Source organism: Equus asinus, chromosome 8 (genome assembly GCF_041296235.1).
Source record: "Equus asinus isolate D_3611 breed Donkey chromosome 8, EquAss-T2T_v2, whole genome shotgun sequence".
Classification (NCBI taxonomy): domain Eukaryota; kingdom Metazoa; phylum Chordata; class Mammalia; order Perissodactyla; family Equidae; genus Equus; species Equus asinus.
The window spans coordinates 26426802-26444300 of NC_091797.1; the positions used below are offsets into that span (position 1 = coordinate 26426802).

At 41.3% G+C, this 17499-nt stretch overlaps 1 protein-coding gene and 1 long non-coding RNA gene across 3 annotated transcripts in view; one reads left to right on the forward strand and one right to left on the reverse strand.

Moving 5' to 3' along the window:
* LOC139045842 (uncharacterized) overlaps positions 1 to 14195 on the reverse strand; it is a 29195-nt gene extending 15000 nt beyond the window's left edge. Inside the window, exon 1 of one of the 2 annotated variants that reach the window (XR_011504993.1) lies at positions 12911 to 14195. This is a non-coding gene — a long non-coding RNA (uncharacterized lncRNA). The remainder of the gene's footprint in view (positions 1 to 12910) is intronic. The other variant, XR_011504992.1, reaches the window with a different exon arrangement.
* The window catches only part of BTBD9 (BTB domain containing 9), a 381549-nt gene that overhangs the window by 284096 nt on the left and 79954 nt on the right, over positions 1 to 17499 (forward strand). The gene's annotated exons all lie outside the window — the stretch shown is intronic.

The window sequence follows — 17499 nt, forward strand, 5'->3', positions numbered from 1 at the left end:
ACACAAAATATTTTGAGTTCCTCAGTTGGAAAATGTTATGTGAATATAATATGTTAGGACCAAATAGCCCAAGGTATATTCTTGATGGGTATTCATAATCTCTTAATCTGGGGATGAGGCTTTCTTTATTTTGCAGTAGGGGAAAAAAACAGTTCTATAAGTTACAAAAGTTAATCTGGCACAGAATGTCTGAACCACAAACCAGTTTACGTCTTGCAGTTATTGAACCTAGATAAAACGAAGCAATAGCAAGCTGATCCTTTAAAAGAAAAAAAAAATGAGCTATGCCACTGTGGTTCTTACTCATCCTGGAATATTTTTCTTTCTCTGTGAGCTGTCAAGCCTGTGCCCGGTTCAGCTGCCCTGTCACTATTGTGTGGCTATAGCCACCTCTAGATTATCTATTCAGTTTGTAAATTACTGAGACCCCCTTTTTGACTGCTATTTTTCCTTCTTCCCACTGCTTGCCAACCTGCCAGCTATTGCTCATCCACTTCCCTCCCAAAGGATAGGAACAGAAAAGAAAAAGGAGAGGAATGACACACCATTCAATTCTGTTTCCTATTTAATAGCTCCAAATGAAATCTTAGTCGATAAGGATGGAGAGAGGAATTGAAACTAATGACTCAAATGATGTTTTGTAATTATTTGAGTATTTTCTTTTCTTTTCTTTTCTTTTCTTTTGAGGAGATTAGGCCTGAACTAACATCTGCTGCCAATCTTCCTCTTTTTGTTGAGGAAGACTGGCCCTGAGCTCACATCTGTGCCATCTTCCTTTACTTTATATGTGGGACGCCTGCCACAGCATGGCTTGCTGAGCTGTGCCATGTCTGTACCCGGGATCCAAACTGGCAAACCCCGGGCCACCGAAGCGGTACGTGTGCACTTAACCGCTACGCCACCCGGCTGGCCCTATTTGAGTATTTTCTACATCTGTGCTGCCCTCAATCTCTCATAAGACCACAGATAATCTTGAGTTGAAGGTAGTGACTTACTGAGATGGACTTGGGTCTTTTCAAAGATTTCCATGTGCCTAGTACAGTACTCTGTGCTGTGCTGTGGGTACTCAACACGCTACACGCTCCCTGACTGAACTGACAACAGTGTATGTTAGTGTAGCTAAAGGGAGTTCTATCTATCAACTAAACAGGACATCATATTTGCTCAGGGTGTCTGATCTAAGTGTGTGTGAGGAAACTTTAAGATTTGGCATCTCTAGCAAATGACTGAGATTAAGCTCTGGTATTAGGCGCTGACATTAGCAGGTAAGGACACTTGTTCCCACGTTTTATGCCACTTCCATTTCATTCTGTGTGAGTGCTGCACAGGCAAGCAGTACATTTATTTACATTAGCACAGCCCACTTTGCAACCCAGAGAGCTAGAAATTTCCTTTTTATAGTCTAAAGAATACAACAAACATCTAAATATATGACTCTTCTGGCTTGGATTAAGATTGCCTATAATTCTGGTTGAAATGGGAAAGATATTTTACAAAATTTGCTTCATATCAGTCATGCTGAGCGTCGTCTGTCACAGCCCTGAACCAAGGAATTCTTCCTTGTCTTGCTGATCCCTGATTTATTTCCCAAGTGTTGTTTCTCTCGCAGCCTATCTGCATCGCTGTAGAGTCTTCTCTTTCACCCTCAGACCTCAGAACTCTGGTTCCCAGAAAAATTGTTGAATAAAAAATTATGTCTGTGGTTCCCAGTAGATGCGGGAGTCTGAACTGTGTGAACGCGTAGGGGACCAGAAATCCTGGAGCCTGGAAACAGATAGCAGAGTTTGGGGGCATAGTAAATATACCTCAGTCAGTTTCATCCTAGAGGTATTTCAAGACTGGAAAATATTGCTGTGGCAACTAAATTGCGTGTTAAAAATACAAGAGGGGTGCTAGAATTCAGATGTTCTCTGGGAAACCAGGAAAGGTTCAATGCCCCCCAAAAAGTGTGTGTGTGTGTGTGTGTGTTTGTGTTTGATTTACCTCACATGTCAACCAGTTTTCTCTCTTGAGTGATTAGAGAACTTGACAACTAGTCATCATAAAATATAGCTGGATACGTGAAAAGAAAATCCTTTTAGTTTTCAAAGATTAACTCATCAAGAAGACATTTTTACAAAGAATATCAATCCCATTTGACCCAATATTTCATGCACAAGTGTATATTTAGTAATTATCCAGAATTATTTTTTGAGACCTCTCTAAAACAAATAATCACTTCACCAATAGTGCTTTAAACAATTAAAAACGAGAATCATTCACCTTGAAAGAGCAAATGAATGGGAAGCATCAACCTCTTCCTTCTGTGGTTTTACTTTAGCAGATGTTTACACATTGCTACCCTCAGGATAGGCTGCACAGGGTCACCGAAATGAGGCTTTTCTCATGAGGGCTAACAGAAGCGTAGGACTTTCAGCAAATTGACTGAAATGTCTACAGGTTTAATATGTCACATTGCTTGAATATATCTTTTGAGTATCAAGTGAATAAAGCTATTCTGAAAACTGTGAAAGGTCACAGTCATTTAAAGTTAACCCTTGAATTAATCCAAAGCAAAAGTTTACCTTTGAAAACCTTCAATTCCTTAGGCACCCTCAAATCGAAAGTTTTTTTCCTAGGACCCCAATTTTGTCACCTTGTTAAGATACTTTTGGTGCCTCTTGGTAGCACCTGATGTTAGTGTCTCTCTTTTTTAAAGTTTAGCCCTTTGTAAACTGGTAACCACAGAGGCACTTGACCAAAACATCCTTGTATCTCTAATTAAAAACAATCAGAAGCACTGAGATCAAGAAAAACTTCCATCTCCTCTTCTTGCCTCTCCTTCTATCCACCTCCATTCGGCATCCTTCTCCTAGGAAAAATGATTATGATGACAGGCTGCTTGGTGCCCCTCAAGAACTCCTTTCAGCAACTTTGCAGGACACTCAGAGGCTTAACTCCAGCTGAGGAATCATTATTTTTCTGCTGTGTTGCCTCTTTCAACAATGTATCAGATTCAGTATAAAAAGTATTGGTTACATAGATAATTGCAGAGTATGCTTTTACTTCTCCCTGGATTTTCTTTCCTTGTGCCCTTAAGACCTAATGTTAAGGATCCTCTTCCTGCCTTTTACCTTAGGATGTCTGAAACCATGTTTCTCAATGCTTATGATATTACCAGGCTTGCCACATTATCCTTTTACTGTAACAACACCAGGCGAGTCTGTTTAGATTTTCCATACAGTTTAATGTTTAGAAATCGCTAATGGTCCTTTTCGTTGCCATGTCTTACAGTGCTTACAGTCTTTAACTGCTTCACTGTCTCCATGCAGGAGATGAAGAAACCAAAGTATATTTTGAGTTCTTTCTCTCTCTCCCCCCACCATGAACACGGCTGTGCCACAAGTGCTAAAATTCTAGCTCGGAAGATTCCAGTTTGTTGCACAATCCTGCAGAGCCTCCTATGGCCTTAAAAAGACAGTTAGAGAGGGCATCTGCACCTTCTGGTCAACCTGCTCCTGCTTTCCTAAGGTTGTAAATTATAGAAACTTTCTTTAAAGGTTGTGGCTAAGACTTGACAATGTTTGTTTGTATTGGTAGCACTCATTTGCTGTGAAAGAGCTTGCATTTAGCTGCAAATAACAAAGAACCTAATTAGGAAAGTCTTTTCAAATGTTAGTTTTTTAATATTTTTGTTTTGTTTGTTCGTTTGGTTTGGTCTCACATAATAAAAAGTCCACAAGTGGGTGACTCCTAGTACTGGTTCTGCAATTCGGTAAGCTCTTGAAGTTTCTTGGTCTTTTCCACATGTATTTCTGCCTCAGAGAAACCAGACAGCTGCTACAGCTTTAGCTCCTATGTCTGTACGTAGGCAGGAAGAAGGAGAAGGACAAAGGGATACAAGGGTGAAGAGCCCTGCCAGCCAAGTCTGTTCCTTTTTATTAGGAAAGCCCAAGCTTTCTTTAAAGCCCCACCTAGCAGACTTGGACTTCGTTATTATGTAGAACTGTCGTACAGTTGGCCCTGGCAAGATGGGAAAGAAGTTGAGGGTCATGTTAGGGGGTTGACTCATCCAGTCAACAACTCTGCCACAGCAGCCAGCCTCCCGCTTGACATTTCACATCTACTTGGGAATTTTTGTAAATCTCTATAGTTTATGTGTTCTGTTTATTTTTTTAAAACAGCTTTTTGAGATATAATTCATATACCATACAATTTACCCATTTAAAGTGCATAATTCTGAGGGGTTTTTTTTCACTTATTTTTTAGAGATGCCCTTTAAGCACACAGCTTCTGGGTGTATCCAAAACAGTAAATATAATAATTGTATTTTATATTATTCTCAGCTTCAAAAATGTTCTGTAAATAAAAAGCCTATATCTACTTACTGGGTAATTCTTGTCCAAAATGAACATTACTGATTGTATATGGTTGAGTTTTTATTCACAAAATTTATTTCTTGAAAAAAAATGATGTTTCCATTACAAACTGCTCCCTGGCATTTGATGTACTGGTTTTCTGTGACTGGTCTTCGTGCTTTAGCAGCGCAGGGATAGTGGATGCCCCCAATGAAATTTGGGAGGCAGGGCAAGATCCCAGCTACCTTCTGATTGATCAAAAGGAGAATAAATTTTATTTGGTGTGGTTTTACTCTAGCTAAGTATATTTTATCACATCTGAATTGTCATTAAAATTGGCCATCCATATGGAATCTGTTAACCAGACATATTTTATTAACCAAAGCACCTGTTTACCTAACCAGGTTATAGAGAGTTGACTTTTCTTCTGTATTTATAAAATTCTCAGAAACTTCCCTGCACATCCATGTTATTTTGTAGTGGCAGATTAATTATGTCAAAGTCCCGCTAGAACTAACATTTTTGGTCTTTAAGATCTGGAGTTAAAACAATCATGCCCATCTGCCCTAGAATGAAATGGTGCTTTAAAAGACCTCTGACTTTCACAGGGGATATTGGGCAACAACTGTCGTACCACCTGCAGTCTTTTCCTCCTCTAATACTTGGAATGTAATATTTTGTTTGTAGGATCGCAGTGAGTGTTTCTGGCTTTTGGGACATTTGAAATGAGAACTGCAGTCAGTGGGAGAGTGATAATAGCTGTATCATGATTTTAGATCTTGGGAGAAGAAATTCAAATACCTCTGCCTTTTCCTCCACCATTTCTTTGTGCCCTCCCTTATTCCCATCTTCACTCCTCCCCAAAATGATGATCATGGTCAAGGCAGTTAGTTCCTTTCCAGGGAAGATGCTGATCAGATTGGTGAGTTTGCAGGACTGAGAGTGGGCCACAGTTTAGTGGAATCACTTCTCGTGTCTCATCTCCCACTGGGCCCTAAGTGGCATGGGCCAGGACCAGTTCTTCTAGAAAGAGGCTTTGCCTTCTCTCTTTGTTCCTACCTCTCTCCCATCTCTCCTCATTCCTCTCCTCTCTTCTGTCCTCACAACAAAGTGGTAAGCAGATCCATCCCTTTCTCTCCTTGAGCATTCTTATTTCCTCTTTCATCTCTTAGAGCAGCCAAGGTAAGGTTACTGCTTCAGCCCAGGGACAGCTCAGTGCTAGGCAGCAGGGGACAGTGATCTCTTCTGTACTCACTCTGTTTCTGTGGTACTAGAATGTGTGTTGGGTTGATCCTTCCTTAAATTGTAGTGGTAGGAACCAAGAATAAGTTTTGGGTGTTGAAAAAGGGACAGAGCAGGCCTCTTAGCCTGCTTTGGTTGAAGCTGTTCAGGCATAACCAACTTGGGAATAGGGAGTGCTCCTTGTCATGTGCCTTTTGCATTAGAGTTTTGGACCAAAATTCTAATAGCAATGAAGTGTCCCTTTGCTTCTCACTTTGTGAGACTTTCCTTGGCATATGCTTACCTCAAGAATCTTGTGGGAGGGGCCGGCCCGGTGGCGCACGTTCCGCTTTGGCGGCCTGGGGTTCACCGGTTCGGATCCCGGGTGCGGACATGGCACCGCTTGGCATGCCATGCTGTGGTAGGCGTCCCACATATAAAGCAGAGGAAGATGGGCACAGATGTGAGCTCAGGGCCAGTCTTCCTCAGCAAAAAGAGGAGGATTGGCAGCAGATGTTAGCTCAGGGCTAATCTTTGTCAAAAAAAAAAAAAAAGAACCTTGTGGGAAAGGGTGGTTGTTGTCTAGGATAATAGGTCTTGTTCCTGAGTCTCTTAGGCATATGCCATTTACTTAGCCCCTGATATCTAATGCAAACCCTTGTCAATTCTTTTCTTGAAATCTAACCTTCTGTATTCATTTCTTCCCTGAGGTTAAAAAAATAATAAAGGATCTATAATCAAATAATGTCTTTATTAGGAAGTTCATTCTAGCCCTATTAGAAACAACAAAAAAAGCGTTATCTATAGAGAATTGTTTGAGAATTGGTGGTAACCAGATAAATAATATTTGTTGATATTAGCCTTCTTGGTAGAATAGGCAAGTGGCTTTGTCATGATTGTGTTGACTAGAGTAAGATTTTAGCTGTATATGTTAGACTCAGAGAAAAAATAGAGAATTCATGGAAATTAGTTGGAACTATTTGGGAAGACAGTGTTAAATAGAGTCATCCATTTAAAATTGGTTTCATTAAAGATTCCAAATGAGTAGTTCTGTTAAAACACCAAGCACTATAAGGTTTTTGTTGTTCTGTGATCATAGACTGCCCTGGTCAGCTTTCTTGTAAGATCCTTTTATAATCACCGTAGACAGAACTGGAGAGAGAGCAAGGGGATAGGTCCATACAAATCTTTTTTCTCCTGGTGACTGATAAATAACTCAACACTGTCTACCTAATTGATGTGGTTTAGTCTGTGGTGTCATCTTCCTCTATAACTGGTAGAGTATTTTTTTACTGCTATTATATAAACTGCCTTTTCGATGACTACATGACTTTTTTGTGTATTGTTTATTGACTTTAAATGTCTCTATAACTTCTTCATCCTACCCTACTACTTCCATGTCCTGTAGTAGGGATCTGGAGGGTGGTGGTCAGTGACTATCCTGTTTGCACATGTTCAATTTGAGAATGGAGCTCTGGGGCCTTTCATCAGTCCAGGGAATAGGGAGGGTTTGGGAATGATTTTTAGGTTTTCATTTTTAATTGGAGCTTTTGTTTTTGGTCACATTTCCTTTCTTGTTCTTTTACTCTTAGAAGAAATACCAGAAATTGGGGGTAAAAAGAAATCTAAGAATTATCAGTACAGTTGTCACAGTAACAAAGGTGGGATTAGGACTATAGCAGAATCCAAAAACTCCTTGTGGAATTTGCTGCATGAAAATCTGTTGAAACACTTTCAGCAGAGGAAAGAGATTTTAGACATTTCTAGGCTAAGCTGAGCCTTCGTTTAAACTATACCTTTATTTCTTGCCTTTGTGCCATAACTCTTTACTGCTCAATAAGAACAGCTTCAGTTTTCTGTCTGTTCCTGGTGTCAGCAAACATTTTCTGTAAAGGGCCAGGTAGTAGGTATTTTAGACTTGGTAAATTATAGTCTCTGTCACAACTGCTCAGCTCTGCCAAGTGGGCATAGCTGTGTTCCAGTAAAACTTTATTTACAAAAGTAGGCAGCCATGGGACATAGTTTACCAATGCTTAATCTATTCAGCTCCTTTCCTCACTCACAGCTCTGATCCATATAGAGAATACGAAGAATTAGGGAAGTCCATTTGCATTTCATGGTTTCAAAAAGTGTGAATAGTAATACTTATAAGCCTGTTATTAAAAGATATGAATATTGATATCAACATGTAATTTGGGGACAAGATACGTACCATGACCCAGTGGTTTTTCCAGCTTTGCTTTGTCCAGGATGATCTTTGGGGGCTGCCAAAAGGAGGGGCCAATAGGAAGCCTAGCAGGTGAGACTTCAGCCCCAACTCTGACCTTAGTAGAGCAGGTCTACTTTTATCTGTTATGGATATTGAGATTCTTCCAAGATGATGTTTGTAATAGGGGTTCTGCTACTAAAGAACATTTTTGAAAATATTGGTTTACATTTTTTGCAATAAGTATAATACCTTTTTATAATGGATATTTTATAAGAAGTACCAAAGGATTTATCATGTATTTCTTTGCAATTAAATTTAAAAAACAGATTAAAATAAAAGGAACCACAGGTCATCTAAATTAAAATCCATCTCCCTCTCTTCCCCTAGCCTCCACCCTACCTTTTAACAGATTATAAATCTGATAGGATAAGGTCACAAGTCAGAGACTGAGTTGGAACTCCTGTTTCCCAATTGATGCCACTGCTGCTAGTTATACCACATTGCCTCAGAATGTCCTTATGTCCTTCTGTCTGTCAGAGGCTGCAGGAAAGTCAGTGGAGTCCTTCATGGTCCAAATAGGCTGAGAAGATAACTTGGCCCTGAATGTCACAGAGGCCACACTGTTTTCTTCTTACATGTTTCTGCTCCTTCTTCCTTTGAGCTACTAGGACGCCCCAAGCTCCTGAGTGCCCCAAGCTTTTAGGGTACAAATTGTGCTTAAAGATGTAACAGTTTCAGCATCAGCAACTTGGAGGTTACCCCGGGAATGTCTCCTGGCCCCTGACACCTAAACATTGATTGTGTGAAGAGTGGTGGTTATGACAGTCTCACACATGACTCAGACAGGCTGCCTTAACTGGGTCCCCCTCCGCTGCTCAGTGTGAATCTCAGTATTGGCTCTTGGGGATTCAGTGCCAGAATGGGAGGATCCTGAGAAATCTGAAATCTCACCACCTTGGGTATGATTCCTTCCCTGGCTTGTGAGAGTTCTTAATCTTTTCTGTCTGTACCCTTCTGAATGTGAGTCCGTGCAGTGATATAGAGTGTGTGTGTGTGTGTGTGTGTGTGTGAAAGCCTAAATATCCCTGGAAGTAGTGCGCACGTGGATGCACGCACACACACATTGGGTGCCTGCATGGTACCAGGACTGTGTTCTCAGGATGCCCATGTCGGTCCTATCAGCCAAAATAAGAAGTAAAAAGGGGCCCAGCAGATAGGATTATGGGGCACAGGCGAGATAAATGTTTATTCTTCTTGATGAGGAAAGCTAAGCCAGATGAACAAAAGAAACAGTTTAATTCACACACTACAGTTTTCTAATGAAGCCTCATGCTGTGCTTGAGTCAAAGTGGCAAAGTCTAGCTGTGCCAGAGCCTTAGACAGATATGAGTGATTTATTCATCTCTGCCTCCTTCACTCAGATTTCCTTCTTTCAGCCATCCAGTATCCATCACCGGAAAGCCCAGTTTCTGTGCAGGAGTTTACCCTGGTAGCTCGCCTGGAATACATTTTGAAGGATTAGTGTACACGGCATGGAGACTGGCCCCTGTGCCGGATCCACTCTGGTGAATATTCATGCCGGCACCTGGGAGGGTTATTTCTAAAAAGGCAGCTCGTGCAGAATACATTCTAAGGAGGGAGTGTTTTTCTCTTGTCTGACGATCCTTCAACCAAATAAATGTGGGAGGGAGGGGGAAGCTACTCTGCAATTCTGGTGAGTGTTTGTGAGACAGAAACAGCGTCCTCACATCTTCTGCGGCAGTGGAGAGAACCGCGACCCCTCCCCATTCAGAGCCTTTGCCTGGGCCTCCCACTCCGGGGAAAACACAATAGGTGATTCCAGAAAAAAAATGGCAACTGCCCAGTTAGCCTTTGGTCCTGTAACCCACACCAGTTTGATTTAATTACCACTGTTTAGCAGTTAGAAAAGTTAGTTATTAATGTTCAGCTGAAAACGTTTGAATTAAAACTTACGATCCCAGCTTTGAAGACCTGGATCAAGAAAACTGTACTGAGTGGCCAGTGATCAAAAGAATTCCATTGAAAAACATAATTAACCATTTTTCCCTCTAGCCATTACAAAAAATTACATAAAATCTTGCTTTTTTCCTTGCTTTTTGCCATCCTTCAAAAGATTTGTCACATAGTTACATATTAAATTGATTAATTATCTTTTGTTTATAAGAAATTACCATAGTTAGGATCCTCACTTTTATATATCTGTGGAGAAGATGTTACTATTATTATTCTCATTAATGTTTTTATTTTAATGGTAAGTCATGTACCACATGGTAGATGATGATTTGTCGGACACCTCAGACTTCAAATAGAATAATTTACTTACTCTAAATGGTTTAATTTTACAGCATTTGCAATTTATTATAGTTTTATTTTTCTGTTTTAGAGGGTAGTTGTTTTCATGTGAAAGCCTTCACAGAAGAATTTCATGAAGGAAGTTCATTAGAGAAGGACTTAAAGGGAGGAAATTTAGACCAGGTAAATATGAGAGACTGGTGGTGAGCACATCATTGTACGGGACCTAACAGAATAAATACGAGATTTGGGAGAGTGATGGGAAGATGTCCGTAACTGAGTAGAGAGAGGACCTGAAGGAGGAATGAGCAACAGCTAGCACAGGTGGTACAGCTGAAGGAGGATGAGGGTCTGAATTGGATGGGCAAGTTTTTAAAATCATTTTCAGCAAGAGCTCAGGACTTTGTAGATTGTGCCCTGTGGGGAAAAGAAGATGATTCAAAGCTAAAGCAAAGGTTGCAACGGAGATCTGATTTGGGTGAAAAGGTCAGGCTGATAAGAAAGAGAGGGAGAGATGTAGGAAAATAGTACTGGCTGTGTTAAGAGAGACCAGAGAAGAGATTTGGTGAGAATAAAAATAAAGAGATTACGTGACTGAATAGAAAAATTTTTCCTTGTAGTTCATCCCTGCTGGAATGTTCTCTCGCCTATAATATTCAGAGTCAAGCCTTCCCACCTTGTTTTCCTCTTCCATTCTCCCCCTTTATCACCAGGTTGAGAGAATACAAAGACCTGCCTGTAGCTAAATTGTGACGGTTCCCACATACACGGATTCCTATGAAAACTTGACCCAAGGGACTAGAAAGGAGCTGTGGAGCTTATTAAATTCCTCTTTGGCTCTGCTTCTTGGTGCTTTGTAGGCTGTGTGCATGTGGGCACATATTAGCACGTGGTCAGAGGAGGGGCAGGAGGAATAAGCTCAAGAGATGAAATAACAGTCAGAGTTAATATATTTCATAAATTATCTCTTAAGTGAGACTCTCCAAAATGGTGTGGGGGTGGAGGACTGCCAGGGGGTGTTTTCAGGTTGAAATGTAATTCAGTCTATGGAGCATTAAAAGATGCTGTACCAGGATGAGCTACCTGGGTTTTGGGAAAATGATGATTTATCTGTAGTTCCCTCTCCTCTTTCTATCATTCCCTCCTGTCCTGCTCCCTGTGTCTCCTTCAGTTCAATCAGTAGAGCGTATGATGTGCTGGGGACCATAAGGAATACCAAGACTATTAGCCATGCATGCACCCTGCACTCTAGAATCATGGTCAGGGTGGTTCCTCCTGAGTGGACCTGGTCCTGAAAGCTGAAGGGGGGGTCCTCTAGATGGTGTTACACAGGGAACATGGAGCCAGGTGGTACTTTACATCCCTACCTGTTGGATGAAGACCGACACTGGGGCCATTTTATTCCACAGGAGTCATAAATGTAAGTAAAGATCCACGGAGTAAAATCCCTAACACTCAGCTGGTAGATTAGTAAATTCTGAGCTCTTTAACATGCCTGTCCCTTCTTCTCACCCCCTAATAATTTCCTGGAACTGGAGACAGGAAACAGGAAAGCTCACACACGTGCTTACTGCCGCCTTCTGCATTAACAGAAGAAACTGATTCTGGCCTTTTAAGATCACAACGGCCCCTAATAGCCTTCCTAGCAAAGGAAGCTGAAAGTGAGCTGGACTTGATACCTAGTGAGCTAAGCCCTGTGGTCTGGGCAGAACCTCTCCATTTCTACCACTTAGCTGTCCTTTTCCAATCCTGTTGGTGAGCCAGAAATCGGGGCAACCTCACTGATTGTGTAGACACGTCATGATGGGGAAGCTGCTGAGATCAAGGAAGATGGCCTTGCTGCAGGGAGGGAAATTGATGATGCCAAATTTAAACACAGGGAGGGATCTGTAAAAGCTGCATACCTGCTTAGGGTGTCGCTGCCGAAAAGGTGTCTAACATAATGAGACTTCACCTTTTAAAATATAACAAGACCATTTGAAATGGTTCCCAATATTTTTGTTGCCAATATCTTGCTTAAGGAATGGGCTATATTGGAAAGAGTTACCTTGAAAAACAGGAGAAAACTGCTTTTCTTCTCAAGGGCTTTGGCTTGGACAAAATTTGCGCGTATATCCACGTTGAAAACATAAAATTAAAGAATTTTCATCAAATTGGACTGTGTAGTATGAAATCTAGATCATAAGCCTAGGCCAAAACTTATTTACTAATAAAGGGTTTGCCAAGTGATTGAATAATCGGTAAAAGATTGCTTGGGCAGTGTTTAGCCCCTGTAAGAAAATTAACCAAGTAACTTAGAAAAATAAATCTGCATTGAAAGCAGGAAATGTGCTGATTATAAATTGTTTTTTTTTTCAAATGTGATAATCTATGCAAAAACATTTTGAAATGGCGAGGTCTGTGGGAATGTGAGGTGGGATTGTGATTAGCTGTTCCCCATTCATTCCACACCCACTATTTATCGAACGTGGCAGCTGCAGCCATGCTGTTTGGTAGTATGCTGTTACCTTTTTGTTATCATCTAAAACTAGAAGTTAAAAACTTAATCCCTCCAAGGAGTGAAACGATGGTCTCAATTAGCTGTTAAAAGTTGCTAGTTTTGTATTGTCTCAAATCTTTGGAAAGTTTTGTCCCATCCAGCTATCCATATAGCCACATCCTGCAGGCATATTCTCCATTGACCTTTCTCTACTTTCATAAAATTTACCTGGGTTATACTGTGTCAAATGTAAGTTTTGATGGAAGAGAAAGCCCCTCCTGTTATTCTCCCCTTTCTCAGTGAGCCAGCCTGCATGGTGGAGCCCAAAAGTATACTTTATCATCTCCTCACCTTTCTTTCGTCCTGGGGCTTCAGTGACGAAACACAGAAACTGCACATACCAGACAACCAAGAGCTTGCACTTGTCCTTTCCCTCAGCGGCTGCAAAAGAATGTTGTTAGCCAGTGCCCTTATTACGTCCTCTCTTAGAGAAATCACCCCCCATGTCCAAGATAAGAGAGGCTAAACAATGATGTCCTGTGACTAACGGATTTCCCAAGACCCCGTTCCATCTGGCAAGCAGCTTGTTTCTCCCTCCTGCTGTTAGAAGAAGGCTGGTGTTCCCTTTGCCCCGAAAGGTTCTGCCCACTTAGAGGCAGGGCCCCTGTGGTGGCAGCTCCTCAGGAGTTCGAACGTCTGGAATCCGCAGGACAGCCACCTGGTCCACTTCACGCTCTTCATAAAACTCGGTTCCAGTCTCCTGTTGAGAATCTCATTTTGGTCTTGCAGTCCTCCAGCAGCTCTGCTCAGCTTGACCTTGCTCTCCACCTGAGGAGAAAGCTGCGTAATTGAACCTGAGACAGCCAACGATAAGAATCCCTCTCACCTTTGGGAAAATCCCTGTTTCTCACCAGTAAAGTTGTTCCTCTGAAGTTGTATTAATTCCTTCTGGCAGCTGTTACAAGCTCCCTCCTGCCTCTCAATAGCAGAGATTAGAATAGAGCCTCTAACGTGATGTTTGTCTTTCTGCTCCCCATTCACAAGAGTGACAACTGGACTCTTCTGAATGAGATGAAAGCACTGAAATTTCCCTTTGTGACCACACTTCTTACCTTTCTCCCTCACCTTCATGTCTATTGCCTCTATTATTTTGCTCCATGACCTCCAGTCCCTCTCTATTCTGAAAGTTAGTCAGTCCCCTCTGACCTCACTTCACTCCTCAGCAGCCTAGAAGTGGTAAATAGTCTTAACTGGCCCTTCTTTTCTCTGACCGTGCACTGGATCCTCCTTGTCACTGTCAACCCTGCTTTCTTCTCTCCTGCTCACTCAGTGCTGCTCCTAGACAGACTTATAAACTATGCTGATTGTTCTGTCTTTACAAGGCCCCTTCCCTGCAGCTCAGCTGGCCCCGCGGAACCTGTTCCAAAGCCTCTGTTGCCTTTCCACTCCGCACTGCAGTCCTACCACTCTCAGCTCTACAAAGACTCTTTTTCATACTTGGATGAAAAGATTGCCATCCAAAATGAGCTTCCTCTCCATCCCTGTTCTTCGCCTCATTGTCTCTCTGGTCCTGTAGCCATCATGTCATCATCCTCATCGGAACACCTGCTCTTTCTTGAGTACCTTTTCTGTCTCATGCACTCTGCTAGGAGTTCGTCTTAGGCCCTTTTGGTTCCAAGCTGCAGAAACCAAGTAAAGATGGCTTAAGCCATAAATGATGAGTTTATTAAAATGATTGGGAGAGTCTCACAGAACACTAGGGCAAACACTCTGGTGTCCCTCATGGGAACTAAAGTCAGATATTGGAATTCTGCCAGGAGCCCAGTCAACCTTCCCTGAGCCACACTGTCTGTCGTCTTTGCTTCTCACTGCAGATGCCTTTCTTTGCTCTTTGTGCCTCTGGTGAAAGAGGGTCACCCCAGAAGGACTGCATTTTCATCATCTCATTTTAAGTTGTCAACTTAAAAAAGCAAATTTGCCTGTTATTTTATCTCAAAATGAGTTTATTTGGGAATGGCCAAAAGAATTGCAATTTAGATATGCATGCTATGGTAAACCATAGGCAAATCCGGAGAACAAAGGAGGAGAGCTGCCTTTATAAAGAAAAAGGGAGAGTTGGGAGGGCCGGTTGAAAAGGAATGTCCATTGAGGAAAGTAGCAGTTCAGGGCAGCAGTGGCTTCTCATTGGCTAGGCTGTTGCTGGCTGGGGAGAGAAGTCTTCCTTCAGTAGTAAAGTAGTTTTACTTCCTGTCCAAAGTGCAAGCGTTTCTCTCTTCCTGTTTGGTGTAATTGACGATGTGTGATAGGGAGTGAGAGCTTCCCCTACAGGCCTTCCCTACTCCAACTTAGTTAAGGTTTCCGTTATTAATCTCCACAAAGTGAACAGGGGCAATTCAGCTAGAATCTCACATAATTGTAAATTTTTGAGAGACAAAATCTGATTGGCCCAGGATGGGTCATGTGTCTTCCTAGAATGCAGTCAGGTCTACAAACCAAACTCAGAACCCCCCATGTCCATCTCAAGGTTGGGCCAGAAACACTTCTTAGAGAGAGGAGTTACTGTGTAATGGACAGATATGCCCCAAAAAAGCCACCCCTACTGCATATGCTGTTGCAGAGAATTATAAAATGTTAGAACTGGAAGAGCCCTTAGAAACCATTAAATCTAGACCTTTCGTTTCACAAGAGATGAAACTGAAGAACAAGTAAGTTAAGTGACTTACCTAATGTCATTAGTCAATACTCAGTAAATATTTGTTGAATTGTTGAATGGAAGACAGTTATTTCTAAAGAACTTAATTTCTGAAGATCTTTAATACAGAATAGTCTGTACAAATTTTTGATGTCAAAGTATCTTTGATTTTGGCTGAGAGATTAGAAATGGATTTGATGATATAAATTATTATTATTATTATTACTAAGATCCTGGCAGTTGATCTTCCCTTAGTTGTCTGTTTTCACCCAAATGAGAAAACTCTGCAACAGCAGCAGTCATGGCCCCAGGCATCCGGTGGAGTCTCCTGTGAAAGAGGGACATTTAGAAACAGGCAAAACAGACACTTGCTGCCAGTCTAAAAGACACCAGTACAGTGCAGAAGCTGTTGATCTCAACTGTGAAACCTCAGCCATTGTTCACAATCTGGCACAGAATTAATCCCTTAAGAAAGGGATGAAAAAAATGCCATTCAGCACAACATAGTTTGTCATCGCATGCATAATGCAGACTTTCCAATTAGAATGCTAGAATTTGGAAACTTTCTTCACAGACTGATGAGAGAGCAATTATTTTAAAGAAGGGAAAACTCAGTCCACTGGGTTTGCCTCGAGTCACTTCTGACTCAAGCCACAAAGACAAGAGTTTTGAAAACATATTCGCTATTGAATTTTGTATCAAAACACCAGCAAGAAGAGCAATTAGTTGCTGTGAACTGAACCCCAGTAATCAATGGTATGCAGCCGGCCAGAGCATTTATGGAAGATGTAAGCAAAATCACATCTGCTAATCAATTAAAAAAAACCCAGCACTTCACTGCTTTTAAGGGAAACTCCACAGTGAGAATAAGGGAAGATGGCGGAGACCACGTTTCATTTCATCAGGTGTTTCATGCCGTGCTCATTGGATAGAGGGGCTGGTGGCAACAGCTAAACACAGACCCGATCTGCATCAGTAGATCTTGGCCAGAGACTTCCTTTATTCACCCCCTTTTGAAAATGGCTTCTGATATATGGTGGAAGTATGTACATGTGGGAGTATGTTTGAGGAACTCCTGTCAGTTAAAGTCAGAGGGAGCATGTCTGTCCTGGGCGAGCTCACTGGGCAAACATTCCCCAGCAGATTACAGGCCAGAAATATCTGTGTTGTTGCAGGTGCAAAGACATAGGAACAGACTTTGCTGGCAGGGAAAGAAGTGAAGGGAGTTGGTGGGTTTTCAGTTGTGCCTTATTAGAACAAAATTCCTCTCCATGGAAAAAAAGAAATTGAGCCAGTTTTTCCTTTCGTGTCCTTAGGCTGTGCTTACTTTTTTCAGCTGAATCAACAAAGGGGTTTTTATTCCTGGCTAAGCCTACATTCCAAGCAAATATGCATCCTGGCACCTGAATTAGAATCTCCCTTAAAAACTGCAGAGTGTAGGTGAGTCTGAGGCCTAGGCTTCATAACCTCAGATCCATCAGTGTCCCTTTTCTACTCAGAAGTCACCGTGACCCCACATTTCCTGCCCCTAGGGACTCTTAATAGAGGAATAGAGAGGAGATGTCTCAACCAGCATATGCATTTGGCTGCTGTTCAGAAAAAAGAATTTAGGCCAGGAGAAATTATTAAGGTAAAGATCGATAGACTAGGCTAATAAAAATTAATATCTTCAGCATGCAAATTACAATAGGCAGTGGATTAATATCCTTTAAATATAGAGGGCATCTTGTAAGTCATTAACAAAAGGATAAATATAAGTAGAAAATGGGTAAAATGTTCAAAGTTCAGTAATAAGTAAAAAGCTGCAAATTAATGAGATATATTTCATCTATCCAATTGGCAATATTTTTAAAAATATTACACAATATTGGTTATCATGCCCAGAAGCAGGCATTTGTTGTGCACTGCTGGTAGTGTGAGTATCGATTGGTATAGAGTTTTGTTTGGGGAGAGGGGAGTGGTGTGCAGCTGTTTTGTAATATGTGTCAAGGCCTCACATGCCTGCTCCAGGAGCTTCACTTACAGAAACTTTGAAAGGCAGTAACCATAGGTTTAGCTTAAGACTGTTCATCACAGAGTTTGCTTAACAGTGCAATATTATCAACTATGCAAGTGTTCTATAATAAGAGACTGATTAAATAAATTAAGAGACATCCATATAGTGAAACGCTATGCAGCCAGTACATATGATAAGGAAGAATATTTGATGATACAAAAAGGTGTTCATAATAGATCATTAAGCAAAAGA